Source organism: Rhinolophus ferrumequinum, chromosome 21 (genome assembly GCF_004115265.2).
Source record: "Rhinolophus ferrumequinum isolate MPI-CBG mRhiFer1 chromosome 21, mRhiFer1_v1.p, whole genome shotgun sequence".
Classification (NCBI taxonomy): Eukaryota; Metazoa; Chordata; class Mammalia; order Chiroptera; family Rhinolophidae; genus Rhinolophus; species Rhinolophus ferrumequinum.
The window spans coordinates 46,738,746-46,755,917 of NC_046304.1; positions in this window are offsets into that span (position 1 = coordinate 46,738,746).

Here is a 17,172-nt window from a genome sequence, read left to right on the forward strand (position 1 = left end):
TAACATAGTAGTACCCAGGAGATCATTTAAAATCTAATTTTTTTTAAATAGGTAGCTTTTCCAGGCAAGCGTAGCATTTTGCATTTTAAGTCCTGTCATCACCCATAGAAAAAAATATATGATGTATTTCCTTTCATGCATTTAAGTTCAAATGCTTGAGGTCATTCTTTTTTCCAAATAATCGTTGGGTGCAGGCCTTAATTTTTTTTTCCTTTCTAAGTTTCAACAGCTTACCCTTAAAAGACATAACAGATTAAAGAAATGCTAAGATTTGCATTTTTTCTAAAACTAAGGTTAGCAGTCACTGTATGATGCTGATATCCCTCTATAGGAAAAAAAAAATAATAATTTGAGGGTTTCTAAATCGTTGACTAAGAACATGGAAAGTTTTTTTTGTTGTTGTTAAGTATATTCCAAAGTCCTGAGATGTAGCTTACAGAAAACAGAGAACAGAACATTATCAATTTAACAGAGAAAGGAATGTCTAAATGGCTCATTTCAGTTTGAGCTTCTGCCACAAGTCTATAAAAAGGGTCTGTAAAGATGGTCAACTGGAAAAGCCTAATGCCATTTACTTACTGGGTATTAAGAGATTAATATTTGGTCCTTATAACTCTACATTAATTACAAAAGAATAGTGTTCTCTGTAGCCCTGCTTCTCAATGAACATCAAACTATTTGGGATAGTCAGAAATATCAGTCTTGGAGTGAAAAGACCTACTCAGAGTAGCGTCAACTTGGTCAAATCGTGTTCTTGAGTTCTTTCGTTTGTCCTCATCTGAAACAGTTGATAATTGTCATTAGTCACATAATCAGCAACAATAATTAAAATATATTTTACAATAATTTTTTAAAATTTTGCTTGAGCGTAAACACACACACACACACAAACGCTCTTTCTTGATATTGAATCTCCTACATTGAACCTGATTTGGGAGTTTTTAAATCATTTTATCCTCATATATTTTTTTTAAATTTTGTGTTTTATGAAGAGTTCCTCAACTTCATCTTTCCACTCTTATTTTTAATACTCCATTTTTAATTTCTAAGAGTGATTTCTTGTTCTCTGTTGCATTTTCAAGGAATTTTATATTGATTTAAGGATATGGTAATTATTATTATTATTATTATTCTTTTGATTTATACCTTCTTTACCTTTTTGTTTGTTTGGAATTGCCTTTCTTTTCTCTGATTGCCTTTAATTTGTTTGGTGTCTTTCTTTAGACTGGAAATTCTTTTTTTTCTTTAATTTTTTTTTTTTAAGTTTATTGGGGTGACAATTGTTAGTAAAATTACATAGATTTCAGGCGTACAATTCTGTATTACATCATCTATAAATCCCATTGTGTGTTCACCACCCAGGGTCAGTTCTCCTTCCATCACCATATATTTGATCCCCTTTACCCTCATCTCCTACCCCCCACCACCCTCTGGTAACCACTAAACTATTGTCTGTGTCTATGAGTTTTTGTATCTCATTTGTTTGTCTTGTTCTTTTGTTGTTTTTGGTTTATATACCACATATCAGTGAAATCATATGGTTCTCTGCTTTTTCTGTCTGACTTCTTTCGCTTAGCATTATACTCTCAAGATCCATCCATGTTGTCACAAATGTTCCTATATCATCTTTTCTTACCGCCAAATAGTATTCCATTGTGTATATATACCACAACTTCTTTATCCATTCATCTATGGAAGGACATTTTGGTTGTTTCCATGTCTTGGCCACCGTAAATAAAGCTGCAGTGAACATTGGAGCACACATGTCTTTATGTATAAATGTTTTCAGATTTTTTGGGTAGATAGATACCCAGGAGAGGGATTGCTGGGTCATATGGTAATTCTATTCGTAATTTTTTGAGGAACCGCCACACTGCCTTCGATAGCGGCTGCACCAGTCTGCATTCCCATCAACAGTGTATGATAGTTCCTTTTTCTCCACAGCATCTCCAACATAGACTGGAAATTCTTATTCAAAATTCTGGTAATCTTCAAATGGCTGTTCATATTTAAAAATGAACCTCTAGAAAAACCTTTTTGGAACTCTGTAATGTACATGTAATGTACAAGATGCATGCCTGCTAGTTAATGGGTTTGATGTGGGGTGATCAGGCTGTGACTGGCCTCTTAGAGAACTCTCAGTACAAGTAATCACATGTTTCAGTCTTTACAGAGAAGAAGCCTTTAATTTTCCGTTTGTTCAGATAGGGTTGTATATTTGGTTGCTAATGTTCTAGGAGAAAGCTATGGGAACGAGTTTGAGAGATGATATTAGTTTTTTGATGCTTCAGAGCAAATTACCACAAACTCAGGGGCTAAAAACAACACTAATTTATTATCTCTCAGTTTCTGTAAGTCAGAGGTGCTGGCATGGCTTATCAGGGTCTTCTGCTCCAGGTTCTCTGTTCACCGGCTGAAATCCAAGGCTGTGGTCTTATCAGAGGCTCAACTGGGGATAGTTCTGCTTCCAGGATCCCTCAGATTGTTGAACGAATTCATTCCCTTGTATTTTCAGACCCAAGGCTTCCATTTCTTTCTAGAAGCTGCCTTCTATTCATAGAGAGGAACAGTAGGCACATGGGTGTTTCTCCATGGTGGCTCCTTACTTTATGACAGTTTACTTCTTCAAGCTCAGTGGGGGGGTCTCGAGAGCTCTAGTCCGCTATGACTGACTCTTATGTGATGTAAGAATCACAGGAGTAACATCCCATCACACTGCCATATTCCATTAGCTGGAAGCATCTCGCTGGTCCTACTCACACTACAAAGGGGACTCCCACTAGAAGATAAGAAACACTGTTGGGGAAGCTCCTGTAGAGTCTGTCCACCACAAGATAATGGTTAATTCTGTACTGATTTTCTATTTTTTTGAATGCGAGCCCCATCTCTCTATCTCTAGGGCCTCTCAGATTTAATTTCTTCAAATGAAAAACTTCATCCCCTTGCTCAGGGGTGGGTAGAGGAGGAGGAGGAGGAGGAGAGGAGAGGCAGTCCTCTGATTCTATAGGCTCTACCAGTCCAAATGCTTTGTATTAAGTTCACCCACTTACTATACACTCAGCACTGCCCCTCACCCCACACCACTGGGTGGTGCCTGTTGCCTCTAGGGCTTAACTCTCATGAGGTTTTTATGGTCAGTTGGCACACTTTATCAAATTCCCATCAGACTCTTAGGTTGCAAATTCTTACTACCTGCTGAGTCAGTTCCTCTCCTATGTCTGCAGTTTTTGAGAAAAACTCAAAATCTCAAAATCTGTTGAAATTTTTCAATTGTATTTGACTCTTCTCCAATTCTTTTTCCCTTTTTTTTGGTGCTATTTTATTGTTATTTTAATAAGGCATGGAGAGGGAGAAGAATTAAAGGTGTCTGGTCCATCGGTCATTTCTCCTTAAAATGTTGAATTTTGCCTTTCTTCATGCCGCTCCTGCTTTACCCGTGCCCACATTATCCCATGGAATGACAGTTTCTCTGTTTCCCCACATCACAGGAAGCATTTTATAAGATTTCTTGCCTTATCAGTTATAGAAGGACAATGAAAGACAAAGCTTAACTAATAACTATAGTTAGATGCAGCAACTCTTATGAGCAGGAATAGTCAGGGTCAGAGCAGGTATCATCCTCAGGAGGAGTCTACTGGGGAGTCTCACTCTTGCAAAGTCCACATCCCTCCAGAAAACTCACCTTTTAGCCAGAGAAGTACAGGCGATGAAGTACCGTGACATATTTCACAATGGTAGACTATACAATCATTTTAAACATAACCCATGGGACAGCAACAATGTGGAGCTGTGACAATCCCAGTCCCATTCTTTTCTAAGTCTCTCATCCAGTATGAGAGAAACTGCATTTTCACATCACTTTTCATTGTATCTCAGCATCTGCTCCAAATCCCTAATGAGTAAATGCATTTGCTCACACTCATGCAACTTCCCTATAAATGGTAATATAATGCCAGAAAGAGAACACAAAATAAAACAAGAGCAAGGAAGGTTGTGCAGACCTAGCTCTGAAAAGTACAACCTACTTAAACGACTAGAAAGTATGCATCAGGTGTCCCGAACACCTTTCCTGTCCCAAATCAACTGTCAGGTAATGGATTTGAACTGGCATCACTAAAATCTTATTGAGATGATTGTTCCACAATAAAGAATTAAGTTACCCCCAATATTTTAAGTTTCCATTCCGTGGGTTGGAGATAACGCTTACAGTTTTAACATGGTACTATTTTCTAGTTCCTAGCACTGGGAATTTTCTAATATATTGAGGCCCATTCTCATTCTTTGTCTGAAGAGTTATTCTAGTGGAGATAACAGATGGAAGAATGCAATTATGATAGTTTAATTATGATTTGTAGCCTATATTATAAAATATATATACTGTGTGTGAGTGTGTGTGTGTGTGTGTGTGTGTGTGTGTGTGAAAGAATATGAAAAAAGTCTGGAAATTTTCAAAGAATTAAAACAAAAATTATCTGAATTTATACTCATGAATTTGTACATGAAAAGGTCATTGAGGCAAATGGCTCAGTGAGGTAAAGAATGAAACCCAGGTGGATGCTTCGTCTTCATATCCTGTCACTTGACACAATGCTAGAGCCTCTATTGCTAAAAAAAAAATAATAATAAAAAAAATTGTAAATTAAAAAAATGTGTAAGTGTGTAAGGAGAGTGATGTGATTTACACTGGAATTTGATAATCTCTTCTCAATGATTAGAATTAGAGGAGAATAGAGTTTTTCAAATTTTCTCTTTTATGCTCAATTATGTTTTGAGCATTAGCTTGCTGGGTGTTATGATTTACTGTAAGGGCAGAAAATAAATGTTTTTCCTTTACGATTACTTCCTGATTTGAGAATCAATGCTAACCCCAAATTTAAGTCATTTTAATTTTATGTCATAACAGAGATCTCAATCAGAGATATTTTCAAAACCACATAATTTTTACATGTTAAACAGGCAACCAAATTATAATTTTTAATCTGTGACAGTCTAGGACTGAAGGAAATCTTAGAATAAAGGAAGGGGTTTTTGCAAAATATTCCTAAAAAAGATATTTTAAAAACAATGTTACTAGTCTCGTGATATCACATGTCAAATGTATTACAAGCATTGCTTTGATCTCCTCTTTCTCTACTAGTTCAAATTTGACTCCATTAAAGAATAAAATGCTGGAAGATGGGTTAAACAAACAAATAAAGGCAGAAAGAAAAGAAACTCTGTTTAAATCTCTACAAAACTTCATACTTCTATTCCCTGATTTTCATTTTTAGAGAAAACTCATAATGTTTGCTCCCAGAAAAAAATACCCTTTGGGCTGTTGAGTCAGATAATGAAAAATGTTCTCAATTATGATAGTTTAATTATGATGTATAGCCTTTATTATAAAATATATAGAGTGTATGATGATTAGATTCACATATAGTTCTTTTTCCCAGAATATAAAAATCAAATAATTCATTGGAAAATTCCTGCTCTCCTATTTTTTACTTTCGTTCATATTTATAAGTCATGGAAAGCATTTTCTATTCTTATATTTATATTTGGATATTTTTATTTTGAACTCATCATCTGATCTACAGATTATGGTGTTCTGATACGAGTTTAATAACTGGAAAAACATAAACAAAACCAGCATTTGTAGTGTTTACAGATTTCCTTGGTGTAAAGACTGCCACAATAGCCGATTTTAAGCTGTCAACATGCTATCACTGAATGGAAGTGGGGAAGAGACGTTCACAATTGGTTCTCATGACCCTGTGCAAGTCAGTATACCATGGTGTTCACCCAGTAAATCTCCTATTACAGGTCTTGTGATTCTCAGATGCTTCAACTTAACCTTTTATATGGATGCCTTTCCATAGAACTTGTGCCAGTGGATGAGGTCCTTCTATTGGGGGTGGGGGAAGGGGATTGAAATGTTTAAAATATTATTGATTTCATGAAAAATAAAACCAAGATGCTTTGATGATTGAATATTGTTACATATGATGTTGGTGGTACTAATGGAAACCAACTAAATTTGAACTTTGAAAATTAAAATTTTTTTCATTTTTTTCTTGATGGTTTCTCTAACTCAAACATATCAATGAGGAGGTATGATCAAAAATATGGTGAATGTTTAAATAAAAAAAATATTACGGTAAAAGACACATTGCCAATAATTCACTTCAGAATACTCCTCCTTGCTTCGAGCACATCCTATCATTCTTGCCACTTTCTGAAGCAGTTCCGGAAGTCCTCTTTCGTGAGTGTCTTTAGTTGTGCTGTCGTGGCTGCCTTGATGTCCTGAATCATTTTGACTTTGGGGAAGAGTCAGAAGTTGCACGGTGCCAGACCCAGTGAATAATGTGGATGAGGATACACCATAATATTTTTACTTGACAGAAATTGCCATATACCAGAAGCGATGTGTGACTCAGAGTGTTGTCATGATGGAGGGTGATTTATGGAACACTTTAAAACACACCTTCTCTCAACTGTAGCTCACAACTGACTGCACAAAAAAAGTTAAAACTTGTCACACACTGTTACTAAGGTTTGATGCACCACTTCCCGTATTGAAGATCCCTGTCTTTCCATTGGATGGCACTCGGTAGCAGCATTCACCGTATCTTGTGATCACAACAGAAAGGTTCTGTGTCACACATCGCTTTTGGTATGGCAATTTCTGTGAAAAACGTTACGGTATGTCCTTATCCCCCTTATTCACTGGATCTGGCACCTTGTGACTTCCGGCTCTTCCCCAAAGTCAAAATATCAATGAAAGGTTAACATTTTGAATCAGTTCAGGACATCAAGGCAGCCATGACAGCACAACTAAAGACACTCATGGAAGAGGACTTCCAGAACTCTTCAGAAAGTGGCAAGAATGATGGGATGTGTTTGAAGCAAGGGGTATTTTGAGGGGGACTAATGGCAATGTGTCTTTTACTGTAATACATTTTTTTTAATTTAAACTTTCACTATATTTTTTGATCACACTTATATAGTTTTTACTAATCTATAGAAAATTATATGAGAAAGAATTTCACCCTTATGTAATTGGTAGCATTTCCATATTATTTGAAGTTTATATAAAAAAATCAAGTCTCTATAAGATTACAGAAAAGATGATAAGTCAGAGTAAGTTGTTTGGATGTGGCTCAATTATAAAACAAATATTCTATGACTAGACAAAACAACCTAGTAAGCAATAGTCACTTTGAATTTCTCTACCTTCTCGTTTAACTATAATCATAGTGATCTAATGATCCCTCAGTTTCTCTTGTGCTCATAAAATTCCTCATGATTCTCAGAATCAAATGAAAGTCTCGTGTGGAAAATAACTGCAAGCAGAATTTTTGTGTACTAATTAAGACAAATGTGTGACAAAGATGCTTTCAGTAACCGTAGAATGGAAAGTGAGCCAACTTTGTTCATAAGGAAGTGCTCCCTGTATTCTGTAACCCATGTATTGTAGGTCAGGCTCCCCCACAAACAGACTCCTAGATGGAGATCTGTGTACAAAAGATTTACATGGGGGAGCTCCCAAAACCTGTAAGGACCAAGGAGGGCAGGAGCAGAGGAGGAGTTTGAATGGAGATGCAGGGGCTACATGGGCTTCAGCCAATCCCACAGGAGACTGTGCAGCTGGAATAGTTCTTCAAAGATACCCCTAGTCAAAGCAAGAGAGCCAGCCCTGATACATAGACAAGTGACTGGACATGGGCTGTCCCCAGGGAGTAGGTATACGAAGTCAGACAATTAAGTTTGCGAACTTATTCTAGAAAAAGTGTTGCATACCTCATTGCTGAATATCACTATGGTCACCTTTGAAGTACTCCCCTTGGGAAGCTATGCACTGACGCCAGCACCTAGTCCACCCTTCAAAGCAATTTTGGAACTCTTTTTCTGGAATGGCCATCAGAGCTGTCATCATATTACCCTTGATGTCCTGAAATCATCAACATGTCTTCCTTTCAGTATTTCCTTTATCTTCAGGTAAAGAAAGAAGTCATTGGGGGTCAGATCAGATGAGTAGGGAGGGTGTTTCAATACAGTTGTTTACTGGCTAAAAACTCCCTCACAGACAATGCCCTGTGAGCTGGTGCAGTGTCGTGATGCAAGAGTCATGAATTGTTGGTGAAAAGTTCAGGTCGTCAAACTTTTTCATGCAGCCTTTTCAGCACTTGCAAATAGTAAAGTTGGTTAAATGTTTGTCCAGTTGGTACAAATTCATAATGAATAATCCCTCTGGTATCAAAAAAGGTTAGCAACAACATTGCAACAAGTTCGCGAACTTAATTGTCTGGCCTTGTTAAACACTCCTCAGCCAAGGGCAATTTGGAAAGAAACTCAGCTGTGTCCACAGGGAGGAATAAAATCCTGGTCCCAAAATGAGAATTCTGGAGGTCGGTCAGAGCATTGTGAGTATTATCTCATTTAACAACGAGCCTCTTATCCTAGCTCTAGTTCTTTTAATTTTTAATATTCTATTTCAGTCTTTTTGAAGCAGAATAGATCATAGTTGACCCTTACTGACATTCCATTTAAAAATGAACAATTTCTCTACATTTAATTATTTCTAAAAATATTTTCTTGCGGCATATCATTCCTTATCATAAAATGTTTAAGCCAATGCAGGCACACAAATAATAGAGTATTTAAATGGTTTCTGTGTTGAAGAAAATCACTTTTTGAGCTTTTAAGACATGAATCTGTGAAGAGTATGATTTTTATTACGGTCAATCATGAAGGGTAAGAGTACGATAAAGCCGTTTGATGTTTCCTGATTAGGTAAATTCAAGCCATTTAAAGTCTGGCTGAGTTACAGAGTAACATCAGTGGGTCCATAAATAGTGGGTAATATTTCACAGAAGCTGACAATAATCTTTTAAAATCTAGATGTCCCAAGGGTACATCTTGTGAACTAGCTATGAAGCATTCATGGTAACAAGATATGGAACAAGCAGTATTTATGGGATAGGAAAGAACATCCAACATGGATTATAGTATACATTTTTACTGTTTTCAAGGTGAATGTCTTGATAGCGTCTCTTACATATTGAAGAAGACACAACTCAGAGATTTATCTCTTCAAAGTGCTTATGTTTTAACCTATTTCCTTAAGCCTCTGTGTGTGTGTGTGTGTGGGTGTGTGTGTGTGTGTGTGTGTGTGTTTGACAACTCTGGTTTCAGTTTTATCCCTCAGCAAAGCTAAGTTAATGGATATAAAGCTACAGTTTTCTGTTATATAACAGCCTGTGATTTTTTTTTTTCCAAACTGGGGAAAATAAAACAACTATTTAGCTTCACGTAGTTAAAGAATTTTAGTTCTGGATAATAGCTTCATTTTCTATTTCTCTTCCTTGCACACTGTCTTCAATTTTACCTTCACTGCTTTCCAGATTAAGCATTTGAAACAAAAAAAAATTACGGCTCGTGACATATGTAAGCTTAAAATAGTTACTAGTGATAATTCTTTCAAAAGCAACTTAGTGATATCTTAATTGACATCTTGCATCATCACAAATAACTCAGAAATCTGAATTCCTCTTGAGACAGCATCTGTTCCCAGGTAAATGTCATAATCCACTACGTTCTTTCTGAATTTACATATATAAATTTTATTGATTGGGAGAAACGTTACATATTTTTCTCAAATATTCTGAATGCATTCATAGAAATATTGTCAACATCTGGTGGAAATCTCCCACCAGAAGTTAGTTCCATAGTGAAACATAATGTTTGACTGTTTCCAAGAATCCACAACCTTTATCTTGCTGATAACAGGCAATTGGACCCAGAGGATATTGAGACAAAATAATTTCCTAGGCGTTACACTAGGGAGGAAAAGAAATTTCCATTGGGCCCAGGGTTGTTGGAAACGAAACAAAGAGTAAAATTTCCTATACTATTCTGTTTCTCATTTCTAAAATGTTTAAAAACCACAATTCTCTATCACATTACACTTTTATTTTGATTCAAAATATGTCATCTACATATCCTTTATAGGTTTACTGATATTCTCTCTACTTATTTTAGAAATTATTGAGAGACAGATAAATAAAATTCCCTGTAAATGGTGTTGGAATAATTGGATGCCCGTATGGGGAAGAAAAGACAACAACTTTGATCCATGCTTACTCCTTATACAAAAATTAGCAGAAAAGGATCATAGACCTAAGTGTAAAATGTAAACTATAACATTTCTTAAGGAATACCTGGGAGAGAAACTTTGTTACCTTTGCCTGTATTAAAATTTCTTAGACTCACCACCAAAAGCATGAGCCATAAAAAAATTATAAATTGTACTTTAGAAAAGTTAAAAATACCTGTTCTTCATAAGACATTGTTATGGGAATGAAGTGATCATAGAATAGCAGAAGATATTTGCAAATCATGTATCTGATTAAGGACTTGTATCCATATTATGTAAAGAATGTTTGAAACTCAAAAATAAGAAAGCAAACGATTGACTTTTTAAAATGGGGAATGTACTCAACAGATACTTCACCAAAGAAGACATACAGATAGCAAATAAGGACATGGATATCTGCTGAACGTTATTAGTCTCTTGAAAAGTGAAATTTAAAAACACAATGGGATATAGTTCTACACCTAATAGAATTGCTAAAATTCAAAGAGGTTTTGACAAAGATAAGGAATTACTGAAACTCTCATACCCTGAGGATCGGAATGTAAACAGATACAATCACTTTGGAAAAATCATTTGGCAGTTATCTAAACATTTAAAAATAAACCTACACTATAACCCAGCCATTCCACTCCTTGGTATTTACCCAAGAGAAAGGATGTGTCCATATAAAAACAAGTAAAGGAATGTTCTCAGCAGGTTTATTCACCTTTATGTATAATGAATCCAAACTGGCAAAAATGCATTTGTCCATCACCAGGTGAATGGATAAAAAAATTGTGACACACACACACACACACACACACACACACACACACTGGAATACTACTACTCAGCAATGTAAAACAATGAGCTATTAATAAGTACCACACTATGGTTGAATCTCAAAACAAATGTGTTTAGTGAAAGCAAAGGACAAAAAAGGGTACAACTATATGATTCCATTTTTGGAAAATTCTAAGAAATTTAAACTAAAATATAGAGACATAAAGGAGATGATTGGATACCTAGGGATGAAGAAGGGAAAGAAGACGCAGGAAGAGGAACTCTAAAGGAGCATAAGGAAACTTTGGGGACTAATGTGTCTGTCCATTGGCTTGATTATGATAATTGTTTTAAAAGCATCTACATATGGCAAAAATGTATCAAATTGCAGATTTTAAATATGTGTAGTCAATTATAATCAATAAAGTTATTAAAACACCGGAGAGTGGTTGCCCTTTGAGGAGAGGGAGAAGTCTATGACAGGGAAGAGAAATGGAAGCTTCTAGGATGCAGGAACATTCTGTTTCTTGACTCAAGTAACACAGGTGTTCTTTTTCTTACAATTCATTCAGCTGAATAGGGCAGTATTTTATGTTTTGTACACTATTTATCTGTTTGTTATATTTCACAATTTTAAAAGTTTGAAATATGTATATAGTATTTGGAAACAATAATTTCTAAAAAAAAAGAGGTAATCATCCTTAAGACTCATGAATTGTATTGTTCCTTAATAATTCCTTAATAATAATCTTATTATCCCTTAATAATTTTATAATAATTCCTTAATAGCAACCAGTTTGAGTCTTAGTAGTAGTATACCTACCCCCGTACGTGACTTTATAAATTATGTGTTGTTTAGGTTTCTTTTGGAAATCAAAGTCAGTTTCTACTTCATTTACAATCTCATTCCTATGTAAACTGCTTTTAAAAGATAAACCAGAAAACTGCCATTAAATCATATCTCTCTGAGCCTCTGGTGGTCCATGCATCATGGAAATATTGTCTGTTCATCTGCTCTGGTGATACTGCCAGGTTTATAGCAACATTTGGGTGGGTGGCTACCGGGAATAGTACATCACTTTATTGTGTTATTTTTATGACTTTGCTGTATTCTGTAGCCATTAGGTGAAGTGCCTCTGTCATCCCCTAGGGTCCAATATTATATTTATTGTACACATTTATCTTGTCTCTGGTGCTTCATTTTTTTCTCCATCCCTGGGGAATTTGCTTTTTGCCTTCCATATCACATCTAGGAGTCCAGTCCTTCCATTCAGTGGATCAAAATGCATTATCGTGGAGTGCAGTCTATAGGAAGGCTCTGGGGGGAAATGTTTGTATCTATAAATGACTCCAAGAAAACGTCCTCAGCAGTCAAGGAGAAGGATTATAATTTGTATCTTACAGAAAGAGAGGAATGGTACAGAATTTAGAAAAGGAAAATGTTTTATATCATAAAGCAGTAACGTGCATAGGGAAAAATGAGAACGATGTCCTAACGTTAGGAAGGAGAAACAAAATGCATAAAAGAAAGACAGCTTTTGAAACAGCGAGGGGGAGCTGCCTTCTCAGTGATGGGTGTGGTCTTTGGAACTAAAGAGTATCACTTTTCCTTTGAGTAGTCCCTGGGTCTTATAGATACATGATTATTTCCATTTTAAAGTAAGATAGTTAAGCCAAAGAGCCTTAATGCTAAATGCAAGACAATAGAGAGAATTGGGTTCCAAGTGAATGTTAGGATTTTTGTCCTCTGTACTTGGTACACACAGTGAGAGTGTTCGTCGTAATAAAACACAGCACAGTGTGACCTAATGAGAGAGAACATATAAATCTGTATATGAGCTAGGGGTCCCTTAAGGAACAGGACCCTTCAGGCTGAGAACCAGCATGGATATTTGAGATGGTAACATTTCCCATCAGCGCCACTCATAAATGCATAAACTCTGAAAGGCATGTTTAATAATTGTATGCCGTAGTGAACTTACTCGCCTTTTTCAATACCTTTCTCAATACCTTATGTATGCTTTTCATTTATGTATTGTACAATCACCCTTTGATTTCTCTTTTTCTGGCCCACATATTTAAATAGGATGTTGGCTTCAGGCTGTCAAATTACTCGTCATTTAAAATGTACATGTTAAGCAAAATGACTAACTGAAGTCAACTTATGTATTTGGCAACATGAGCTCCAGAGGAACTTTTCATTTACCCATTGGAATAATTCCCCTCTTTTGTTTACAAGGGAACACATTTTACTTAAAGAATCTCCCGATATAATTAGGCTGCTTTTAATCATCTTAGAGGTTTTGATAGGCTACATTAATTCTAAGAACTCTCAAGAACTATATTTTAACTATGAATTAATTAATGACAACGTACATGGCTATGAAAACTTCAAAGCAACGGGAATTAGGGAAGCAAATGTGACCAAGCAGTTCATTCTTATCTGAAACATTGAAAGACAAAGTAATTAAGTTTGATGAGGGCAACATCTGACGCTGAGTAACTTCTTATTATCAGGTTGAGGAAGAAGAAGCTGATATTTCTTTGTAATAATTCTAGAGGTATTTATAGTTGCTAGGCACATTTCAATATTTTTTTATTTTTTAAGAACCATGCAATATATGCTATAAAATGCATTAAAGTATATTACCTTAGGTGTATGCAGTTCCTTTGCCTCATTTTCTACTTGAAAATCGAGCAAGCAACATAATTTTTCATTAAGCTTTAGTGAACTATCCATTTAACAAATGGGTTAAGTGTTTCTATCCAAAAACGTTTGCTAGGATAATGCGTAACTTTTGTTTCATAATGAAAATAATAAAAATAATTATTCCTCTGTTTGGAAAATGTCTTCTGGAGAGTGTTGAGTTTCTCCTACCCCCATGATTTGTTAACAATGCTCCAAGATGAGTCACAGTTTTTCTTTCCTGGAAAATGGGGAAAACAGAAATTGTTTCTAGATTACATTATTTTTATAATTTTAATAAAATGAACTGGCCTTTGTTCTACCAGCAGTGGAAGGGACCAATGTGTAGGGAGAGGTACCCATAAATCTCCAGAGGAAAGTCATCTATCAGAAAAGAATGTTTCATGGCCTCGTGTATTATGTTGTCTAGCAGGCGCTCGAGTGGGCATACTTGCTATAGGAGCTGTCGTTTCTACCTCACCGGTCAATGGCTGCGACGAAACAAAAGATGCTGTTTAATACTAGCTAATATTTCCTGAAGACCTACCCACACGTTTTTAAACCATTGGAACATCACAGGCAGGGTCAGTCTTACTATCTAAATTTCATGGGTGAACAAACTATAGCTCAGAGAGGTGACGTCGTTTTAAAAGACAGAACCGGGCTTTGAGTCTGTCTGACCCCATCGCTCATCCTCCTCCCCCTATGTTATTTCTATTGCTTCTCACTCTGAAAGCAATATAAAGAAGCTATTTTAAGAGTGGGTGAGGAGGTCTCTGGATCTGAGCCTCCTTGTTTATTAAAGTGTACAGAAGAGAAATAAACAGATTAATAACATAAACAGATAATACAACGTTAGAACCAGCATCTCAGAGAAGAAACATCCTAAGTGGGACCCAAAGGAATGACTATGACATTCTCCAAGTTATTTCGTGAATGTTCTTTTTGTATGGGCATACTCTTAACTTTTTAAAGTAAGTAATTGTAATCATGATGGTGATGAGGTTGAAACTTTTCTATCCAAATCCAATGAAAGCCTTTGAAATCCACATTGATGCATAAGAAATCTTATTATGGTTAGATGGAACACATGTCTAAAAGTCTACTTCAGTTCAGTAAGAGTAGAACCAATGGGTACTCAGTGATAAATATAGTGAAACATGAAAGAAGACGTAAAACTCAAAAGACTTGCATGGTGTCATTTATGCCAAATAAAGTACCAAAATATATTGAACAACTTTCTTTTAAACTTATTTCTAAAAATCATATTTTCTTTCAAAGCTGACATGATTCTATATTTATCATCACTTCACAAGCACTACCCAAGAAAATGATGAATTGTAGGGCCGTCAAATCTATGAAATTGTTTATCTGTGAGCAATTGTGTCTCGGGCCTAGTCTAGGCATTGTTTTAATGTTGGCGTAATTTAAGGATCTTATGTTTTTTCAAGTCATGTTTCATCCTCTGCCAGATAGCAGAACTGTTGTTATTTTATTCAGTGCTCTTTTCATAATTTCAGAGAAATTTGAAAATAAAAAGGGCAATTAATTTCTGATGTCTTACAAATGATTGACACAGAACAAGAAAAGAAGAAAATACATTTTTCCAAGTTTACAGGCCCACGATGGGATTTCAGAATCAAACGTGCCTGTGGATTGCTTTTCAATGGTGGGGCTTGCTCTTAGATTGTCCTTTTTCCATTCACCACTCCAGGATTTTTCTCCAAAAATATCTTGTGAGGTCCAAATGGTAGCCAGCATTCTGTCTTTGCCTGATGAGCCTGCATATTTCCTAATCCAACACTTCTCTGGAAAAAGAAATAAAGTATAGTGCGATTAATAGTAATGGGGGTATCCCACATTTTGTTGAGAAAATTGGAAGCTTGCCTGCTGTTCTTTTTCATCCCTTGGCTGAGAGAAAAACAATGCAAACCCAGGGAAGGAAGAAGGGGCCCAGGGACCAGACTGTGAGACTGTTGCCAGACTGCTTTGCAGCCCTTATCCCTGTGTCATTTTTGTTTTGATGCCATTGAAGCGTACTTGTTAATAATAACCAAAGACTGTTAGAAATGCAACATTCCTGCAGAACAAATGTTCCTACAGCCGAAACATGACTTTCTCGTTTTCATTCAGTGAGGCTCTGTACACCTTTTCTTCTTCTACCCATCATTCACTCAGCCAAGTTCAAATGTGCTCGTCAGTCTTCTGTGTTTTCTTCTGTGCTCAACACCTGTATGTCTCCGACTTCTGCCTTGGTTTCCTGTCCTTCTTCCTCTGTCCTTGCTAAGAATTTAGTTGTTTACACTTATTGCTGCTTACACTATGGAAACTCAAGATGCAAATAGAGCTGATCGGCGACTTATTTGCATGTTCTTAAACAAGACCGGTTAATTCAACCACTATGTTCTTGGAGGTTCCTCAGATTCTTGCCTTCTCAATTTCAGGGAGGCTCCTTGCCCCATGATGAACTGATGGGAAAAGTGACAACAGTCTTTACTGAACCCGAATTTACTGCCTAACATGAGTCTAATACTGTGTGAGGACCTGAAGGTGGTACCAAAGCACATCGCCTTGTCCTTGCCCTCGAGACTTATTAACAATTCAGAACCCATAATTAAATAATAATGGTAATATTAATAATAGAAGGAGGAAGAAGTAGTTGTCGGATTCTAACCCTGGAGTAATTTTTAGGAAACAATATCCCCGAGGTCTGTGCTAATCAAGGAGATCTTCCGTCACCAGGTGAAACTCCAAAAAGACATCAAAGAGAGGGTGGACTTTTCACAGGCGATAAACAATAATATCATATTGGTTCAGTAGTTCATTTCTCCACTTGTTCCTCTATGTATTCAATTTGCAGACATTTATTAAGTGTGTACGATGGGTGAGATATTTTACTAAGACCTGAGACAGACAAAAAGATGAGAAAACGAAGTCCTCACTCTCGACAAACAACAGCCAAACTTATTGAGACTGAAATGAAAAATTGTGGTAAATTTGATGTATGCTAGATTCAAGGCTTTCTGAGAGTGCCATGAGAAAAGCAAGAGTACTCGTGGAGGAGTTAATACTGGACATTTGAAGTGAAAGGGACAATGTGGCTGAAACCGTTTATTTGAAATGTAAATGAAGGGACTGAAGCCAGAATCCATAATGAGATAATCCGGGTTTTATTTTGGAGGCAGTAATATAAAGTCCTGAAGAATGTGGAAGATGCCACATAGGGCCCTATTCAGAGATTTAAAGTGAGACTCTAACTGGACAGAAAATACATTCCCATCAGGCTCTTCTAGTGGAAGGGCCCTAAGCCACATGTCCCCTTCATTGGTACTCCATACACCCATCCAGTAGTTCAAAGCACAATTATGTTTCTCAGCTGATGAAATCCTCTGAAAAGGATGATAATAATAATTATGACCCCCTTTTTATGAGCGAGGAAACTGAAGCAGAGAGGAGTGAAGCAGCTTTCTTAAAGGCTCACAGCCAGGCCTAGAATTGGGCATCCTGGAGCTGGTTCTTGAGTTCTATGCGGCTCTGCCAGGCTTCCTTAGACTTGAACCCTGAGAGGAGAGAAGGGGGCAGCCGC